Source organism: Miniopterus natalensis, chromosome X (assembly GCF_054644295.1).
Source record: "Miniopterus natalensis isolate mMinNat1 chromosome X, mMinNat1.hap1, whole genome shotgun sequence".
Classification (NCBI taxonomy): Eukaryota; Metazoa; Chordata; class Mammalia; order Chiroptera; family Miniopteridae; genus Miniopterus; species Miniopterus natalensis.
In genome coordinates this window covers 16,033,053-16,052,073 of record NC_142103.1, presented here as the reverse complement: position 1 = coordinate 16,052,073, position 19,021 = coordinate 16,033,053, and the positions used below count along the sequence as shown (strand labels likewise).

The 19,021-nt window shown below is 42.2% G+C and overlaps 1 pseudogene; it reads right to left on the bottom strand.

The window, feature by feature from the left end:
* Window positions 1-671: 671 nt before the first annotated feature.
* On the bottom strand, window positions 672-1,188 carry LOC107537925 (peptidyl-prolyl cis-trans isomerase A pseudogene; annotated as a pseudogene).
* Window positions 1,189-19,021: the final 17,833 nt, after the last annotated feature.

Sequence of the window (19,021 nt, the reverse complement as noted above, 5' to 3'; positions counted from 1 at the left end):
TCTTTCTTTCTTTCTTTCTTTCTTTCTTTCTTCTTTCTTTCTAGCTTTATGATAAATCTTTTACTCTTTATTTACACACTCAAAGTAAACAGTTCCAATTGTTCTGCAAACATAGTCCAAAGACCCTTACTGAGAGCCTATAAAACCTGACAGATTCCCCTCAAGGTGTGTCATCATGGAATGTTCAAATTAAGTTTTGTTAAAACAAGCCATGCTTTCCACTTTGTTACAGTGCTAATTTTGAGATACCTCTGAACGTGCCAAGTGGAAACTTCCTTAAAGTAGCACTGCTCCCAGCTCCTTGTCTTTTTCCTGTTCCTGCCTACACCTCCAGTATTCCACTCACAGCTTATCTGGGTGATAGTGACATTTAATCCTTAGGTTAAGGAAACAAAAAACAAAGTACTTTGTAGAATTAAGCAAACAGCAAGGTTGCCTTAGAAGTAATCTGTTGCTGCTTAAAATGAAACCCTAACCCAAACAAGGACAGACAATTGTTAGATTTTATTTCATAATCATAAACTTAACTCTGTGATCCAGCTAGACTTGGAAGCAGTAAAGATAATATGGAACCCAATGAACTGTGGTGAGAACACAAAGATTATAGAACATTCCAAGCAGATGGGGGTGAAAGGGTGCTCTCCTGAACTACAGAAAGAATGGTCTGGTAGTTAAGATAAAATGCAAGTCAAATTTATTAGCATTGCCCACAGCCAGCAATGGTGATCTTCTTGCTGGTCTGCCATTCCTGGACCCAAAGTGCTCTATGGCCATCACAATATCCATGCCTTCTTTCATCTTGCCAAAGAACATGCTTGCCTCCAGCCATTCAGTCTTGGCAGTGCAGATGAAAAACTGGGAACCATTTGTGTTGGGTACAGCATTTGCCATGGACAAGATTCAGGACCTGTATGCTTCAGTATAAGATTCTCATCATCCAATTTCTCTCTATAGATGGACTTGCTGCCTGTGCCATTATGGCATGTAAAGTCACCACCCTGGCACATAAATCCCAGAATAAATTCTGTGAAATCAGGAACCTTTATAACCAAATCCTTTCTCCCCAGTGCTCAGAGCATCAATGTTTTCTGCTCTCTTTGGAACTTTGTTTGCAAACAGCTTAGAGGAGATGTGGCCCAAGGGCTTTCTGTAGAAGGCAATGTTGAAGAACACGGTGGGGGTCACCATGGCTGGTCACAGGTGGCTCCGGGATGGTGGCATCTGCAAAGTGCCCTACTTGTCCTCTTTCATTTCTGATTTTATTTATTTGGTTCCTCTCTCTTTTTTCTTAATGAGTCTAGTTAAAGGTTTATCAATCTTGTTTATCTTTTCAAAGAACCAGTTCTTGGTTTCATTGATCTTTTGTATTGTCGTTAGACTCTTTTATTTATTTGTGTTCTGACCTTTATTATTTCCTTTCTTCTAGTCATATTGGGCTTTGCTTGTTGTTCTTTTTCTAGTTCTGTTAGGTGTAAGTCTACATCGTTTATGTGCAATTTTTCTCCTTTCTTGAGGTAGGCCTATAATTCTATGCATTATCCTCTTGGGACTGCTTTCGCTGTGTGCCATAGATTTTTGGTTGTTGTGTTTTTATTTTCACTTGCCTCAAAGTATTTTTTATTCCTTCTTTGATCTCATTGTTAACTCATTCATTATTTAGTAACATATTCTTTAGCCTCCATGTGTTTGTGTGTTTTTCATTTTTTTTGTTGTGATGGATTTCTAGTTCTATGCCATTATGGTCAGAGAAGGTGCTTGATATGTTTTCAATCTTAAATTTATTGAGATTTGTTTTGTGGCCTAACATGTGATCTATCCTGGAAAATGTTCTATGTGCAACATTCACAGTACTTCTGACATCAGATGTGTGGGTTTTCCAAACAAAGCAATTATCTGATATTCCCTGAATACCCTAAAATTCAATTCTCAACAGAGTTATTGCAAAACCCACTGGTTAAAGGGCTCAGTCCCACAAGCCTGGCCCTTCCCCTCTTATACCGGTCAAAAATCCAGTTTGTCACTTGTGCTTCTCACTGACTGGCTATAAATTGGAGGTTCCCACGACCCCCCTTGGGTTTGATCATTTGCTGAAATAGCTCAGAGAACTCAGGGAAACACGTTTATTGGTTTATTATATAATAAAGGATGTGGAAAAGGATACAGATGAATAGCCTGATAAAGATGTACATAGGGCAATATCTGGGAGGGTCCTGAGCACAGGAGCTTCTGTCTCCTTGGAGTTGGGGTACACCACCCTCCTTGCATGCAGATGCATTCATGAACTTGGAAGCTCTCTGGGATTTTTGTGGAGGCTTCATTATGTAGGCATGATTAACCATTAACTCAATCTCTAGCCTCTCTCCCCTTCCTAGAGAATGGCAAGAGTAGGAGGGAGAAAAGAGCCTGAAATGTCCAAAATCCTAATCATGGCTTGATCTTTATGGTGACCAGCTGCCATCCGGAAGCTATGCAGGAGCCCACCAAAAGTCATCTTATTAGCACAACAGACACTCCTGTCACTCAGGAAATTCCAAGGGATATAGGAGCTCCATCTCAGGAACCAGGGTTAAGGACCAAATATTCAAACAAAAGATGCTCCTGGTGTTCTTATCACTTAGGAAATGACAAAGGTTTAGGAGCTCTGTGTCAGGAAACGAGGGCAGAGATCAATATATATTTTTCTATTATTTCACAAGGTCCCTTCCCAGATTATCTTGGAATGGGTGATGTGCCCTCCTTCATGCTCCTATAGCACTTGTACTTCCACATTATGCATTGTAATTGCTGATCTCCTTGTCTGTATCTCCCATTAGACCCTCAGCTCCATGAGTTTTTGGATTACATAAGTTTCTCCATTGGTATATCAGCAGCACTAACACACAGTAGAAATTCATTAAATGTTTGTTGATTAAATGAATACATGGTGAGACACTCCAGGCTTAAATCCTTTGGGGAGCTGTAACTAGACAGGATTTCTCTGTTAAAGCTTAATTTACAGGCAGCTGGCAATTGTAGAGCCAGAGCCCCAAGGCCTGAGGTCCCTTTCAGATAAAGTCCTTTTCAGGAGGTTGTAGTGAAACCTGCCTGGCTACCACCTTACCTGTCTGCTTCCTATGTGCTTTGTGGGCCACAGTGGTGTTGGGAGGAACAGCTTTTAATTTGAGGGTATCCTATACCTCTTCCAAGCTGCTATGGCAGCCAGCATCATTCCCAATCTAGTTTATGTAATGATGCCTGGAGGCTAGTAAAGGAAGAATAGTCCAATACTACTCAAAGCATTCTAGGAAGTACCATATGTGGGCTCTTGCTTGTGGAATGTGAATATGTCTTACTTCATACAAGATGCTGCTTTTCTGGGTGTTTATAAATTCTTTTCTTAAATTTATTTTATTTTAATAGATCTCTCAGTCTGTCTCTGTGAGTGCTATAATAACCTCTACCAGCAGAGCCACTGGTGCCAGGATGGAGGCTTGAAGGCTGCAGGGGCCTGAATAGGTGCGTTTAGAAGTCACAGGGGACACACTAGACAATAGGCCCCTCCTTCCTCTTTTTGAACTCTGCTGAATCTGTGGGGAGCAATCACAGAACATTCTCAGGGATCTCTAAGTGGCCATCACCTATTTCCTAGTCACTTGTAGAGATATTCTACACATTTCTCTAAAACTTGCAGGTAAAGCTTGCATGGGAATGGTTCATTTTATGTGAGAACAGTGAATGGATTACCCATAGCAAGTGAGAGTTGGAGCCAGTGAGGTGGCCACTTGCTCTCAACATAGGAAAACTAGCTATGAGTACTTACTGCAGGTTTGGTGTGCTGGGGTGAGGACTGGAGAGTTTGGCCCTCATTAGACAATTTGAAAAAAGGCACATTTAAGCTTTGGAGACCCTGATTTCTTAAGCTATTATCAAAGGGCAATTTAAAGTTACATTGCTGTTTTGGGGTCCCTGGGTAGGATTTTGCTAAATTTGCTAAGTTTGAAGATTTGGCAAATAAAAATATGGAAGGCCAGTTAAATTTGAATTTCAGGTAAATAAAAGGTAATTTAAAGATATTTGTGTATTCCAAATATTATATCCTGTAATTTACCTGGCAACCCTCTTCTCAGGTCATTATTACTAAAGGCAGCATTTATTGATCTGCTTAATAACGCAAAATGCCCAAGAAGCCTCCTGCTACTGGAGTACCCTTAGCAGCTAGAGTCAGTTCACCTCCTCTAGTACTGCTGGAAGCTCTGAGAATCCAGTGGAGACCCTAACAAGTTGAACATTTTGTGTGTGTGTGTGTGTGTGTGTGTGTGTGTGTGTGTGTGTGTGTGTGTGGTCTTCAATAAGCCACTGCTGATGGTATGTAAAAATGTGGGTTTAGAAGGAACACCTGGTCTTTCAGCTGCCCTGTCCCCCACTTCTCCTCTTTTTTTCTTCTTGGTGTATGTCTTGAAAAACCCTGCTGCTTCCCTCTACTCTGAACCTCTTTTCCAAATAGCCAACCCAAATCATCAAAGGCTCTTGAAACTTTCAGCCTAAAGTCAATTTATCCTGATATACAGAAACAACAGGATTCAAAAGGAAGTCATTACATGTGAATATTTAATAGGAGAAAAAGCAAAAGGGAGACTTGCTTAGAGGCCTATGCCTATTTACATGGTAACAAAGAATACAAATATGGGAATCTGAGAGGACCACCAGGGTCTCTTTCAGCCATTTAAACAATAGAAATGATGAAGATTTAAGTGAAGGACAAATAGAACTGGAAGCAGCATCAGAGTTTGGTAGAAGTGACCTGGGGGCTTTGAGCTTTTGGTCAAGATGGCAGAGTAGGTAAATGCTGTGCTCACCTCCTACACAACCACATCAAAATTACAACTAAATTACAGAACAACCATCACTGAGAACTGCCTGAAGTCTAGCTGAACAGAAGTCCTATAAGGATATACAGAAGAAGCTACATTGAGACTGATAGGAGGGGTGGAGATGTGGACTGGGCTGGTCCCACATCCATGTGTGGTGGTTAAAAATCAAGAATAATACCTCAGGCGTGAAGGATCCCCTGAGAAGTGAGGGGCCCCAGCCCCACACCAGGCTCCCCAGCCCAGGGTTCCATAACTCTTGGCTATGATAACAAGTGGAGATTATGGCTGAGTGAGATGGAGGGCACCTGAGGTCTCGGGCATTCCTTTTAAAGGACCTGTGAATGGCCTTACTCCCTGGTGGACTTACTGGCTCTGAGCTTCAGCACAGGGGCAGAAGCTCCAAAGGTGCCAAGGACATATAAATGAGTTGTCTGGCTTCAGGGTGAGAGCTGGAGGAGCATCTTTCTCTCAGACAGAAGTGCTGGCACAAGCTATTGTTCCTTTGTTGAGCTCTCCCTCATCCAACCTGCACAGGCAGGTGGACACCATATCTGGGTCTCCATCAACCTAACTAACATTTACCCCCCACCCTGGTGATTCCCTGAGGTCCCACCCCACCCAACTTTGGGCGCACCAAAGCTGCTTCCGGTGGTTTTTCTATACAAATGGCCTGTTTCAGCTCATGCTGCAGACTTTCCTAAAATCTCTCAAAGGTTAATAAATCACAAACAAGCAGCATTAGGCTTTGGCATGCCCCATACCTCTTGCTAAGCAGCCCCAAACCTGGCACTAGTGGCAGCCAGCTTCAGTTTGCAGGTTAGCTCTCCCAGGCACCTCCAAGCCCAGCACAAGTGGCAACCATTTGCAAATCACTTTGTAGCTCATACCAAGTGGCCCTGAGCAGGACACATGCAGTACTGACCTTTGCCTGCATCAGATCTCCTCCCAGGAGGCCCTAGAATCAACACACCTGGTGGCCAGCTTCAGACTACACCAGAACACCAACCAACCATTTCCAAAAGTGACATACCCAAACGGCAGACTTGGAAGGCACCAGAGCCCTGCTAAAGTGAATCTTGGTCTGTAGGGTCAGTCCCTGCACAACAATTTCTCCACTATAGTCATGGCCAGTCCTCATAACAAACTAGCCTGAGGGTCAATTCCTCCCATTGATGTGCCAACAGCAATCAAGTCTCAACTACAATATGAGGGTACACACAGCCCACACAGGGGACACACCTGGAGCACCCTGCTCAGGTGACCAGGAAGACTATGCCACTGGGCCCCACAGGACACCTAGTAGATAAGTCTACTTTACCAAGACTGGGAGATGAAGTAGCTTTATCTGATACATAGAAACAAACACAGGGAGGCAGCCAAATTTATGAGACAAAGAAACATGTCCCAAATGAAAGAACAGAATATAACTCCAGAAAAAGAACAAAACAAAATGAAGACAACTAATCTACCAGATGCAGAGTTCAAAACACTGGTTATAAGGATACTTAATGATCTCAGTAAGAGCTTCAACAAAGAGATCGGGAACATAAAAATGGAGATAGAAACCATAAGAAAGAACCAGTCAGAAATGAAGACTACACTAACTAAAATGACTAAATTAGAGGGAATCAACAGAAGAATAGATGAAGCAGAAGATCAAATCAGTGGTTTGAAAGATAAGGAAGCAGAAAACACACAATCAGAGCAGCAAAAAGAAAAAAGAATCCAAACAAATGAGGACAGATTAAGGGACAACATCAAGGATATCAACATTCATATCATGAGGATACCAGAAGAAGAAGAAGGAGAGAGAGCAAGGAATTGAAAACCTATTTGAAGAAATAATGATGAAAAATTTTACAACCTGGCAAAAGAAATAGACATAGAAGTCCAGGAACCACAGAGAGTCCCAAACAAGATGAACCCAAAAAGGCTCACACCAAGACACATCAAAATTAAAATGCCAAAGGTTAAAGAAAAGAATCTTAAAAACAGCAAGAGAAAAGCAATTAGTTACCTACAAGGGAGCTTCAATAAGACTGCCAGCTGATTTCTCAACAGAAACTTTGCAGGCCAGAAGGGAGTGGCAAGAAATATTCAAAGTGATGAAAAGCAAGAACCTACAACCAAGATTACTCTACCCAGCAAGAGTATCATTTAGAATTGAATGATAGATAAAGAGCGTCCCAGACAAGAAAAAGCTAAAGGAGTTCATCACCACCAAACCAATATTACAAGAAATGTTAAAGGGTCTTCTATAAGAAGAAGAAAAAAGATGAAAATATGAATAATAAAATAGCAATAAATACATATCTATCAACAATTACTTTAAGTGCAAATAGATTAAATGCTCCAATCAAAAGACATATGTTGGCTGAATGGGTAACAAAACAAGTTCCTTACATATGCTGTCTATAAGAGTCTCACTTCAGATATAAAGACACAGACTGAAAGTAAAGGGATAGAAAAAGATATTTAATGAAAATAAACAAACAAAAAAACCCCTGGGGTAGAAATACTTATACCAGACAAAATAGACTTTAAAACAAAGCTATAACAAGAGACAAAGAAGGATCCAGCAATTGCACTCCTGGGTGTTTATCCCAAGAAACTCAAAACACTAACTAGAAAAGCCGTGTGCAGCCATATGTTCATTGCACCTTATTTACAGTAGCCTAGATATGGGAGCAATCTAAGTGTCCATCAATAGATGAATGGATAAAGATGTGGTACATATACACAATGGAATATTACTCAGCCATAAAAAAGAATGGAATCTTGCCATCTGCAACAACATGGATAGATCTAGAGGGTATTATGCTAAGTGAAGTAAGTCAGACTGAGAAGGACAAATACCATATAATTTCACTTATATGCAGAATCTGGAAAACAAAATAAATGAACAAACAAAACAGAAACAAACTCATGGATACCAAGAACATTTTGACTGTTGCCAGGTGAGAGGGGGTTTGAGGGATGGGTGAAAAAGAGGAAGGAATTAAGAAGTACAAGGATAGTTACAAAATAGTCACCAAAGTACTTCACAGGGAATATAGTCAATAATAATGTAAGAACCATGTATGGTGTCAGATGGGTACTAGATTTATTGGGGTGATCACTTTGTAAGTTATATAAATTTCTAATCACTATGTTGTACACCTGAAACTAATACCATATTGTATGTCAATTGTAATTGAAAAATAAAAGAAATATTTAAAAATGGAAGTGGCTTTTGGACCAGTGAGCTGAAAAGGGAGGCTGTTTGTTTCCCTGCAGATGTCTTGCAGGCTCCTGCAAGGAAAGAGCTTTACCCACATGATCTTTGCAGTTTGCCCGGGAGGGCAAAGTCACCTACTCTAGCCTATTCATAGCACAGAAGGACAACTTGACCCACTTGAGACTGAGTCTACTGGGAAGAACTCAAACCAATCTCAATGGTTTACAAGAATTTTGAGCTCAGGTAGCTGTTTGAAAGGCATAGACACATGGGTGATTTTATGGGCCAATAAAAGGGTGGGGGTGGGGGTGGCAGGGTGGGGATCATTTCTGCCCCTCTATTTAGCTCCCAGGGAAGCCTGCAGTACAGTGATTCTGAGACACTGTTAGGTTATCTGTGTTAGATATAAGTGGTTGTGTCTCAATTTCTTCCCCTCCCTTCCCCTCATTTCAGATTATGTGAAGACCTAGTTGACAAAACATGGTACAGGTAAAGCTTAAGAAAAGAGGCCTGGTGAGACTGAGCCAGACAGTTGGGCAGACGGGATAGGGACACAATGGCCAGACCAGGACACTCTGACATGTGGCTAACCACCTGCAGTTAGGACTGAAAGAGACTTAGCTGGCATTTGGGCAGTGCTTTATAAAATGATTTTTTACACGCAGCTGTTAAATCAGGCCTGGGGGCTGAGACCAGTCCTTGTCCAGCTCCCACAGAGGTACTTTATACTGGCTGCCTTTTTACTCTTGGGCAGGACAACTCTGGCCTTGGAGGTGAGTCCTCCTAGGCTTTCAAGAGTGAAGCCTTGGCCAAATCCAGGATAATTTGAGGGCCAAAATAATTAAGTACACTAATGAATTTTAAACCATTGAATAAAATTAGAATCTATGAGTCCATACTGACAACAAATAGGTAAAGAAATAAACAGGGAAGTAGGGAGGTTTCTTGCTTACAGTAGACTGCTGGGGACCTGTTGTTATGTGGAGGTGTGCTCAAGTTGGAAAATCATTTTGCAGCCATCGTAGTAAAGATTGGATCAGGCAACAATTATCAATGGATGCTAAATTTAGGGGAATTTTTTTTTATGACAAGCAGGATATTTCCTTAAAGCATCTCCCCACAGAATTGCTTATTACTTACAAGGGAGAAAAGTTAAGTAATTATACAGTGGAGAAATTAGACAACAGCTTGGCTGGATAATAAAAACTAACATTACCAATGAGGGACAGGTGGGTATCATATATCTCCAGATGTGAAACCCTGAGAAGGACACAGCATCACCTATGCAGTATTCCAGCTGGGAATGCACAGTCTGAAACTAATCATGAGGAAACATCAGGCAAACCCCCAATGAGGAATGTGCTATTTTTTTTAAAAAAATGTGAAAGCACTATATTTTTTTAAAAGTTGGTGTCATTAAAGACAAAGAAATACTGGATCAACCAACAAATTTGAATACAGATGGTAGATTATATAAAGTATTGTGTAAATGTTAAATTTACTGAAGTTGACTATTATGCTCATGTAAGAGAATAATCTTATTTTTTAGGAAATACGCACTGAAGTATTTAGAGGGAAAGGGCTATGATGTATGTAATGTATTTTCAAATAGTTCAGAAAATAAAGAAACAGAGAAAGAGAGAGAGAGAATAATTGATTAATATTAGGTGAATCTGGGCAAAGTACAAAGGTTACATGGGTATTTTTTATTATATTTTTTTCTTCCCATTTTTCTATACGTTTGAAATTATGAAGAAGGATCCATGAGCCTGCCCCTGAGGCCTGTTCAATTCATGGCAGTTCTGTTTTCTTGGGGGCAGTTTAGAGTCTGGGCAGGAGAAGGCCAGTTCCCCAGAAATTTGGTTTCTCTTTCTCTCATTCCCAACCTGCCCTAGGCCAGAGAAAGGGCCTTGTATTGAGCCATGACAGTCCCTTTCTCTTCTTGTTCCCTATCTTCCTTTTCTACTATTAGCAATAGTGGTTAGGGGAACAGGCTCTAAAATCAGATGGTCTGGGTTTGAATGCTGGCTCTGTTACTGTGTATCTCAGAACCTGTTTCTTGACCTCTCTGAGTTTTAGCTTTCTCATTTATAAAATGCTATCTATAGGGTTGTTGTTAGTGCTCAGTACATGTAGCTATTATTTTCTTCTTTCTTACAAAAGACCTCCTTACCCTCACCTCCTATGATGAGTTGGGGGAGGAAAGAAAAGAATAAAGAGAAAAAGAATTTTTAGAGCATGAAACTACTCTGTATGATACTATAATGGTAGATACATGTCATTATATATTTATCAAAACCCATAGAATGTAAACTCAGAGTGAATCCTATTGTAAACTATGGACTTTGGGTGATAATGACTTGTCAATGTAGGTTCACTGGTTTTAATAAATGTATGGCTCTGGTGGGGGATGTTAACTGAGGGGAGGCTGTGTAGGAGCAGGGGAGGGGGTATATGGGAAATCTCTATATTGCTGAGTCTAAAACTGCTCTAAAAATGTTTAGAACAAATACAGAAAAGGAAAGCCCATGTAGCCTTATTGTTATCCATAATCCAAAGAAGCACCTAAAGGGGCTGGGTGAAAAAGGTGAAAGGATTAAGCAAAAAACCAAAAAACCCCCACAAAAAACCCCAAGCAAACCTCATAGACAGAGACAACTGTATGGTGATTACCAGAGGGAAAGGGGGTGGGAGGAGGTAGAAGAGAGTAAAGGGGGGATAGCCCAGCCGGGCGTGGCTCAGTGGTTGAGCGTTGACCTAGGATCCAGGTGATCTAGGTTCGATTCCCAGTCAGGGCACATGCCCGGGTTACGGACTCGATCCCCCAGTTGGGGGCGTGCAGGAGGCAGCTGATCAATGACTCTATCATCGATGTTTCTATCTCTCTATCCCTCTCCTTTCCTCTCTCTGAAATCAATAAAGATATATTTTTAAAAAATAAAGGGGGGATAAATGGTGATGGGAGGAGACTTGACTTGGGTCAATGAACTCACAATACAATATAGAGATGATGTTTTATAGAATTGTACACTTGAAACCTATAGAATTTTATTAACACATGTCAGCCCAATAAATTCAATAAAAAACAAAATAAAAGTACCTAAAGATAGGAATTTCATGCTCATAGGTCAGTAGAGGAGATGCCTGGAAATAGAAGAGTCTCATGGCAGCTCCTCACTTGCCAATGGACAGAACTGGCTCTACTGCTTGAAGCAGTGTTGCATAGTGGTAGGAAATTCAGGATTCAGAGGCTGACAGGCCAGGGTCAAAGCCAGACTGCCACTTCTCAGTGGCTTCATCACAGGCAAGCTATTGACCTTTCTGACCTATAATTTCTTCATTTTAAAATAGAGGTGATGATAGTACTTATCTTGTAACTGTGATGAAGTTTAAGTAAGATACTCTATATAGAAGTCTTAGCTTAGGGCCTTGCAGGTGTTAAGTACTCAGTGACTGTTAGAAATTAGTCATATGTGCCCCACACTATATTAAGCACATACTACCCAGCAGGTAAGTGGTGGAGCCAGCACTGGAACCCAGGTCTGTCTGACTTCAAAACTCAGGCTTTAAACCATGACCTCATCATTTCTCTGCTGTCAGCCTCTGAAATACCACCTTCATGATTTTTGCCATATCATGTACTATCTATACTATTTTTCTCTAATTTTTTAATCAACTTACTTTTATACTTAAGCTAATTTTGTTAAAAGGAAACTTTATATCACTATTATAAATTGAAATCCAGTATCAAGTGCCCTAAATAAAACTGTAATGATAACCCTATAACTGTCAATTATAAATGTTCATCTAAGTATGACTAATAATCATCTTGCATCTCATTGGTGGTTTGCTTAACACACTTTGGGTAACACTACACTTTTCTAAGCAATCTCTCCATCCTGAGGATTATAATGGACCTTGAAGACCATCTAATGAACTTTCCCCCCCATTCAATCCTGAGATAACCTACATAATCTTTTGGTTGATATCTTCCTGCCTCCACTTGAACTTCTCTTATGGAGTTGGAAAACCTTTTGCTTCTGGCCAGAAACTGCCCTCACACATTCTTCTTTGTTCTCTGACCTTGACAGAAGTATATAGCCTTTGAAGAGCTTTTACTGTTAGTGGAAACCAGATATAAGGCCACCTGGATGTCCCCACCTTCGCACTCTCCCTCTTTATCTTCTCCCTCTCTCTCTCTCTCTCTCTCTCTCTCTCTCTCTCTCTCTCTCTCTCTCTCTTTTAAAATATATCTTTATTGCTTTTAGAGAGAGGAAAGGAGGGGGAGAGAGAGAGATAGAAACATCAATGATGAGAGAGTCATTGATTGAGCCTGCAACCCAGGCATGTGCCCTGACCGGGAATCGAACCCTATCACCTGGATCCTAGGTCGACGCTCAACCACTGAGCCATGACCGGCCGGGCTCTTTTCTCTTTTAACTTAGCCCTTGTAGGGAGAAGGACAAAAGAGTGCGTATGTGATACTGGTGTGTTGAAGAGTACACGTGGGATTGAAGTTTAATGTTTGTTCTTCATTCTGAGGGAAACACAGACCAGGCACAGTGAGCAGGACCTAGTGAGAAATTCTTAGTCTTGGGAGGAAAGGGGGAATTCTGAATGCAGATGTGTATGTGTCTGCTGATCCAGCTGACTTTCAAGTCATTTCTGAATATTTTGAGAAAAAGGAGGTGGAAGAGAAGGGGGAAGTCTCTTAAAAAACCCCAACAAAACCTTAGTAGGACTCCAGTGCATAAGCAAGCAAGCCTGCTAGGTTGTTCCTCTGACAAAGGGTATCACAAAGGAAAGAGGCATTCTCCTTTATCTGTAACAATACATGGCCTGGCTTGGGCATCTCAAGGGCCCCAGTGGCTCTTCTGTAGCAGCAGATAGCAGTGTCCAGCAGACACAGCATCACTTAGCACTAGTACCAAGGAATAAACAGAGGGCAGCAGCAGCAGCCCCCAGTAGGAAGCAGATATCCTCTATGCACACTAGTATTATTCACGGGTCTTTTGTTAGAGGCTAAGTTCTGCATGAGAGATAAAGGCCAGAGCTGGTAAAACATGGGAGCTGGCTGGTAGTGTGACCTTCCATACACCCACAGGCTGGTAAGGCCTGGGGAAGCTCAGGTAACATCCAGTTCCAAAGAAAACTGTGCGAAGGCAGACTAAGTTAGTTCCAGCCATCTCAGAACAAGGGGGACATGCCCTTATAATGAAGGTCTCTTAGAAAACTGTCAGAAAGGCCTTCAAAATATAATGCATGGAAGGAAAGCCTTCAAAAAAGACATCAGGTGTTGGGCCCCCCCATCATTATTGTGAATTAGCCACTTGATCACTAGCCATCACTTGAACATACACACACTGCAGCAGCAAATGGGTCCAAGTAATTTGAGCCCCCTATTTGTTCACTAGGGAGATAGAGCTATTAGGGTGATGTCTGGATGAGTTACTGAAGGGGGCAGGATAGGCTCATGGCACAAAATGGATCCTTGAAATAATTTCTTGTACAATGGCTCAGAAAGAAAAACAAGACTCCAGCCTCTTGCATGGTGGCCATTACCATTTGCTAATGTTCGCTGCATCTAGACTGGGGTGGGGGATGAGCTGTCCATGAGCTTCATGTTGACCCAGGTGCTGGGGAGGGGTGGGAGAGCTGGCAACACTGCTGTCAGGATCAGCACTGCAGTGGGGGATGTCTGGGGAGAAGCAGCTGTATTTGATCAGATGGTAGAAGTGAGAGAAGTGGAGGCTTGCTGGGTTCTGAGCATCCCACACTGACAACACTCATCAGCCCAGTTCTGTCCTGTGAGCCCTGCATGAGGTGGGCCCTGGGCAGCAATTGGGGAAAGGGGAGAGAGGAAGGGAGCTCCTAGGGCCAGAATCCCTCACTGAGGCCGGGTTTTCAGTGACTGTAATTGTAAGGGGTGCATTCCAAGTTCTGGCCCTGGTGTGATTCCAAGTTCTTTTTTGTTTGTGATATTTCCAATTCCTGGTTCCTGGGTATTGATCAGTACAACAATCTGGTGGCAAGGAGCTGTTTACCTCATATCTGCTTCAGAAACAAGCCTTCTGCTGAACTCCACCCTCACTGGAGCTGCAAGGAGCCTCTTCTCTCCTGCAGCTCCCTCTTCCCTCAGCTCTTACAAAGCACACCATGGGAGAAGGAAAAGTCCATATTTGTTGAAGACTTTTAATGAGGCAGGCATTTACAATGATCCTGAGAGATGGGTATTTATATTGACTCCATTTTACAGATGAGGACACTGAGGCTCATTTACCCCTGCTTACTTCCTTCACAACACTAATGACAATTTCTTATCATCTTGTTAATTTTTACCCTTGTCTGTCTGCCCCCTTAGAGTGTATACTCCATGAGAGAGGACTTTTGTCAATCCTGTTTACTGCTCTATGTCCAGTGCCTAAGAGAGTGTGTGGTACATCACAGCTTCTCAATGGGTTGTATTTTCCATTAGGTCTGAGGTTTGATTTTACCCCACTTTCAAGCTTATAATAGCCTGTTACAGTTTCATGGGTGCTGGAAGAAAACATAAGACTTCTGGATCAGAGAACAGACTGTATCACAGCAGAGCAAGCAATGTGAACATCAGCATGTTTGCATCAGTTCCCTTTAACCCTAGGTCCCATGGGAAGTAACGGGGACCCTGATGCATGCTTTATACATAATCAGTTTACATCACAGCTGAGGGACACTGAGCTTGGGGAACTCAACATTATATAGCCAGAAGTAAGCGTGCCTACTCTGTCCCAAGGGGTGATATCCACTCATCCCTCAAGACTGCTTGCTGCAAACACAATCCCAAGAACTGTCCCAGATAAAGAACGGTCAGGGCCTTGCATTCTTGGCATAGTTAGCAGCAGATATAGGAGCACAAGAGATTCATGGAGGAGTGTCTCCCAGTATCCTCCCCTTTCTGCACTTTGGAATCCCATGTGGGCACTTGGCAGAGGTGACTTGTATTAGGTTCTCTTTAATGCATAGGCCTCATCTCCATATCTGGTCTGGACTGTGAACTTAATGAGGATAGTTTCCCTATGTAAATACTCTTTTTGGTCTTTATAACTGCTTGAGTGTATCACACAGAGCAGACCTTTAGTAAACAACATAGGCAGTTGCAGCAACAGCAACAGAAGCAGGCTTTGGAGCCACAGACAAGGCTTGCATTTCAGCTCTACTTCTATCTCATTTTGCAACTTTGGGCAATTGGCTCCACCCCTCTGAACCTGTTTCCCCATCTGTAAAATGGGCACAATACAAGGTATGTATTTCAGAGAGTTCTTACCATTTAAACAAATTAATCCAAATGTGGCAAATGGAAGAGTGTCTGGCATGTAATAAACATTCAATAAATGTTAGCTATTTATTGTTGCTTTGATTATTCCCTAGCTCCTATGTGCCAAATGCTTTAATATTCAGTTTTTGAAATACAATCCTTATCATATTCCAGCATAATAGATGTTATCCCTTTTAATTAATTTATTTTTCATTCCTCACCCGAGGATATGTTTATAGATTTTAGCAAGAAGAAGGGGGAAAGAGAGAGAGAAACATTGATCAGCTGCCTCTTCTATGTGCCCCAAGTGGGGATCGAACAAGCAACCTAGGCATGTGCCCTGACTGGAACTCAAACCCATGACCTTTCAGTGCACAGAATGATGCTCCAACCAACTGAGCCACACTGGCCAGGGCTGCTATCCCTTTTTAATTATATGAGGAAACAGGCTCAGAGAGATTCAAGGCATTTTTCTACAAAGTGCAGAGTGTAGTTCTGAGGCCTCTGTCCTGTCTGCTAGTGAAATGAGTTTTCATCTTTTCCGAGGGAGTGGAATGGTGAGCTTCCCCACTTATGCTGGTTCTTTAATGAAATGCTTTATTGAGGCCCTCAGCCACCAAGCCACTAAGGATCTTACAACTTTTCCCCAAAACCTGGCCTAGAGGGTGGGGGAGGGGAGAAGCTGAAGGAAAGAGTAGTCTGGAGTGGGGGTTGGGCTCTGGCTTTCTTAGGAGCTGAGCAGGGAGAACAGTGTGCTGAGGGAAGGCCAGAGCAGAATTAAATCCAAATGCAGGTTATTTCACTGAGGCCAGGAAAATAACAGCTTTCTAGTGCCAGAAGGGAAGCCCCGCCCACCAGAGACAGCTGCCCAGCTCCTTGCAACTGGTAAGGCTCCTGCACTCACCGCAGGCAGGCGGTTCTGGGTTCTCTGGGATCCAGGGTTTGTTTCCCTTTTTCCTGGGACTTGTGTAGGGAGGGGTGCAAACCAACAAACCATCAGAGACCAAATCCCAATTCAAGGTCAAAGAGATACTCTCTTCTCGAAGGTGTTAAGGTAATTTGATCTGCAACAGAGCCACTTGTAGCTGCATAATGCTGTAGCCAGTGTAATCAACCTCTTGAGAGTTTGATGAATGGGAATTAATGCCTTAAGAAGATCTAACGACAGTGGGCTGACAAAATAGTTTAACTTCTAAAACTGAAAGCTGGCTCTTGGACTTAAGTTGTCCCCATGGAGGCACAAGTCCTCGTAGTCACAGCCTCTCTCTTACCCCTTACCCATAGCTTAGTAATGCCTCACAACTCAGCCTTCAACATACTCCACTGACTGCCTTTTGTTTGTTTTCCTTGATGATCATTTGAACCTGAATCCAAAATTTTAATTTAGTGAATATTTATTCAGCCAAGAGGGGTACAGGTGGTGTCCTCTGCAGGAGGGTTGTCCCAGAGATTGCTGTTATTCATAATATATGAAGAGCTAGTTGACTTTTTGAACCAGGAATTAACAATGGCTACACATTAGGATCACCTGGTTAGCTTTTATTTATTTATAAATATATCTTTATTGATTTCAGAGAGAGGAAGGGGGAGGGAGAGAGAGATAGAAACATCAATGATGAGAGAGTCATTGATCGGCTACAGCCCGCAACCCGGGCAAGTACCCCGACCGGGAATCGAACCCTGATCGCCTGGATCCTAGGTCGACGCTCAACCGCCGAGCCACTCCCGGCTGGGCAACCTGGTTAGCTTTTAAAAAGAGATTCCTGGGCTCTACTCCCAGAGGTTCTGATTTGATTGGTATCTAGATTTTAAAAGCACTCTACCCAGTGATTCTAATGTATGGTGAGGGCTGGGATCTGCTGCTTTAAACTATGTGAACTTTCTCATTCCACAAATATTAAGTGCTTATCATGTTCCTGGGACTGTTATAGGCCCTGGGAGATAGCCATGAACGCAAGAGACAAAAATCCCTACCTTCATGGAGTTTATGTTTTAATGGGGAAGACAGATAATAAAGATAATTAAATATATATTATGTTAAATGATGATAAGTACAATGGAGAAAAATAAAGTAAGGAAGGAGGAATAAGAATTTCAGGGGTGGTGGGTGAAGCACTTCGAATCAGAATAATTGTTTTAATTCACTTGGGCTGCTACAACATAAATGCCATAGACCAGGTGGATTAAATAACAAACATTTCTCACAGTTCTGGAGGCTGGGAAGTCCAAGTTTAAGGCATTGGCAGATTTTGTGTCTGGTGAGAACCCGTTTCTTGGTTCTTAGGTAGGTTTCTCGCTGTGTCCTCACAGGGCAGCAGGGTAGAGGGAACTCTCTGGGATTTCTTTCATAATGGCACTAATTCCATTCATGAGGGCTCCACTTCCATGACCTAACCACCTCCCAAAGGCCCCACCTCCTAATTCCATCACACTGGGGGTTAGGATTTCAACATGAATTGGGGCGCGGGGAGGATACAAATATCTGGTTTGTAACAGTGGTAAAGGAAAACTTCACAGAGAAAAGGACAATTAAGAAATACCCTAAAGAAGTTGCTGGGGTAAGGCAATGCAGATATCTGGAGGAAGAGAATTCTTGGCAGAGGAAATAGCCAGTGCAAAGACTTCAAGTCAGGAGTGTGCTTGATGTGTTCCAGGAAAAACAAGGAGTGTGGCTGGGGGGAAGTGAGGGGGAGAGAGATAGGGGTGGGTGAGTTGCTTAGGGCCTTGTAGGCCATTGTAAGGACTAGGACTTTTACTCTGAGTGAGATGAAGAGGCACATTAGATGGCTTTGAGCAGAGAAGTGGCACGATCTGACTTATAGAGGATCACTCTGGCTGCTCTGGGGAGGATAGACTAGAGGGGCAAGGATGGGAGGGAGGAGGCTATATTAGGGGTTGGGGAGTATTTGAATTTGTCTGGGTGTTCTGGTCCACTCTTATCCTCTCCCCTTATGGGGATGACAGTGGGAAGTTCATGACCCTGGACTTTGTGCTACAAGGATAAAGGGAGAAATAAATCGGATATGAAAGTGTGTCTGACATTTGCAGATGTGGCTTCTCTGGATTGAGAGCCGAAACTATACACTATGGCAATTTGAATCTCTTCCTCTTTTGTCTCTTATTCCACCTCAGATTCCCCTCCCAACATACTCCTTGAGGATTCTAAGACACATTCCCACCCCCAATAGTGTCCTAGGTCTCTTGTCCTATTTCACCTCCCACTTTTGACAAAGAGATGAAGACTTCTGCATTGATGTAAGCAGAGATCTTATTATAGTGGCCACCTGTGAAACAGCAACCTCAGTAGAGATACTTAATGTGTAAAATGTTAACCATCCTGGAAAAAATCAATGCTGTGAATGTGGACTTAATGGGACCCCTTGGGGAATGGGAGTCTGGGTAATGTAACATTATAGTTAATTGAAAGGTAACCCACTCCTCACCCCTACCCCTTTCCTCCTTTTCTTCGCATTAGCTCTTGTTTCTGAGTATTAAAAAAAAAAAAAAAAGGTTTTTACTTCGTGCTTGTAATGTGCTAGGCACTGGGCTAGGTGTTTTACAGATATTGTCTTATTTAATCCCCTGAACCACTGATGACTTAGACATTATCATTATCCCCATTTAAAGTTGAAACAACTGAGGCTCAGAGAAATTAAATAA